This window comes from Neophocaena asiaeorientalis, unplaced genomic scaffold (assembly GCF_003031525.2).
Source record: "Neophocaena asiaeorientalis asiaeorientalis breed wild unplaced genomic scaffold, Neophocaena_asiaeorientalis_V1.1 scaffold993, whole genome shotgun sequence".
NCBI lineage: Eukaryota > Metazoa > Chordata > Mammalia > Artiodactyla > Phocoenidae > Neophocaena > Neophocaena asiaeorientalis.
This window is the reverse complement of record NW_020173041.1, coordinates 109,204-111,416: the sequence shown is the minus strand read 5'-3', so window position 1 is coordinate 111,416 and position 2,213 is coordinate 109,204.

Genomic DNA, 2,213 nt, shown 5'->3' with positions numbered 1-2,213 from the left:
TTTGTTAGGTCTGGTGGGTTTTTATCTTGCTCCTTCATCTGCTGTGTGTTTTTCTGTCTTCTCATTTTGCTTATCTTACTGTGTTTGGGGTCTCTTTTTGCAGGCTGCATGTTCGTAGTTCCCGTTGTTTTCGGTGTCTGTTCCCAGTGGCTAAAGTTGGTTCAGTGGGTTGTGTAGGCTTCTTGGTGGAGGCGAGTAGTGCCTGTGTTCAGGTGGATCAGGCTGGATGTTGTCTTTCTGGTGGGCAGGTCCACATCTGGTGGTGTGTTTTGGGGTGTCTGTGGACTTATTATGATTTTAGGCAGCCTCTCTGCTAATGGGTGGGGTTGTGTTCCTGTCTTGCTAGTTGTTTGGCATAGCGTGTCCAGCACTGTAGCTTGCTGGTCGTTGAGTGAAGCTGGGTGTTGGTGTTGAGATGGAGATCTCTGGGAGATTTTCACCATTTGATATTACATGGAGCTGGGAGGTCTCTCATGGACCAGTGTCCTGAAGTTGCCTCTCCCATCTCAGAGGCACAGCACTGATGTTCCCCGGACTCCCTGCCGGCTAGCTGTGGCGCACTAACCCCTTCAGGCTGTGTTCACGTCACCAACCCCAGTCCTCTCCCTGCGCTCCGACCGAAGCCCGAGCCTCAGCTCGCAGCCCCCGCCTGCCGCGGCGGGTGAGCAGACAAGCCTCTCGGGTTGGTGCGTGCCCGTCGGCGCCGATCCTCTGTGCGGAAATCTCTCCGCTTTGCCCTCCACACCGCTGTTGCTGTGCTCTCCTCTGCGGCTCCGAAGCTTTCCCCCTCCGCCACCCACAGTCTCTGCCCCCGAAGGGGCTTCTAGTGTGTGGAAAGCTTTCCTCCTTCACGGCTCCCTCCCACTGGTGCGGGCCCCATCCCTATTCTTTTGTCTCTGTTCTTTCTTTTTTCTTTTGCCCTACCCAGGTACGTGGGGAGTTTCTTGCCTTTTGGGAGGTCTGAGGTCTTCTGCCAGCGTTCAGTAGGTGTTCTGTAGGAGTTGTTCCACGTGTAGATGTATTTCTGATGTATCTGTGGGGAGGAAGGTCATCTCCCCGTCTTACTCTTCCGCCATCTTCCCCCTCTCCTCTCCCGTATACTTTAAATCATCTCTATATTACTTATGATACCTAATACAATGTAAATGCTATGTAAATAGTTATAAATACTATGTAAATGCTACATAAATATTTGCCAGCAGGGTAAATTCAAATTTTGCTTTTTGGAACTTTCTGGATTTTTTATTTTCCTGAATATTTTCTATCCTAGGTTAGTTGAATGCACGGATTCAGAGCCTGCAGGTACGGAGAGTAGAGGTATGCTCTTTACCTCTGCTCCAGCTCTCATTTACCTGTCAAGAAGGAAGGTCCTTGGGGAGCCATAGTGTTATCTCTTGCCAAGTCTTCCTTTTGGCCCTTTAAACTGCTTCACTGTGGAGTTTCAGAAAGCAGTTGGCTTTTTCAATTGTGTGGAGCTCTGAAATCAGAGGCCACAGGCCAAGAATGGCTCTTGACATAGCTATGTTCTCTTCCATTTTTGGTTGCTGTCTGGCTAGCTCTGACTGGGGTCCATCCCTCTGTAGAATGTTGCTAAAAGTAGGAAGAAGCAGCAGACACTGCTAAACTTGTAAATCTTTCTTGTTTACCCCATTGCTATTGCTTCTGCTGCCTGTGAGCTGCTTTCCAGGATCTTGTCGACCTGTGTGAATGCTGTGCCTAGCTAAGATTCTATTTCCTCAGAAGAAAGAGAAAATGGATGCTGGGGGGGAGAACTTGCACTTTTTGCCACAAATGTCTATTGATTCAGACAGATTCTTAATTTCACTCCAGAAAGTGAGTCAGCAACTTGTAGAAGGCACAGGGGCAGTGAATAGAAAACTGGCACCCTCAGACTGCCGTATCATACAGTAGCAAAGGACTCACTTTCAAAAAGGAGATAGCCAGCTCCTCCCACAAGAAAAAAAAATGCAGCTAAACTTTTGCTAGTTTTGATATGATTGGTATAAATGCTCAAAGAATGTCTCATAACTAGCGGTGAAGCTGACTTTCTGGGCCCTGTCAAAACTTGATTTTGAAAGTCGAGTAAAACAGCTACACAGTGACTTTAATAACTATAAACATGAGAAAACTCATGCACTATTACAATCTTTTTAATATGCTTGTCAGACTGTTGACATTACTTCCCAAATTCTTTTATTCTCTTTCAGATATAG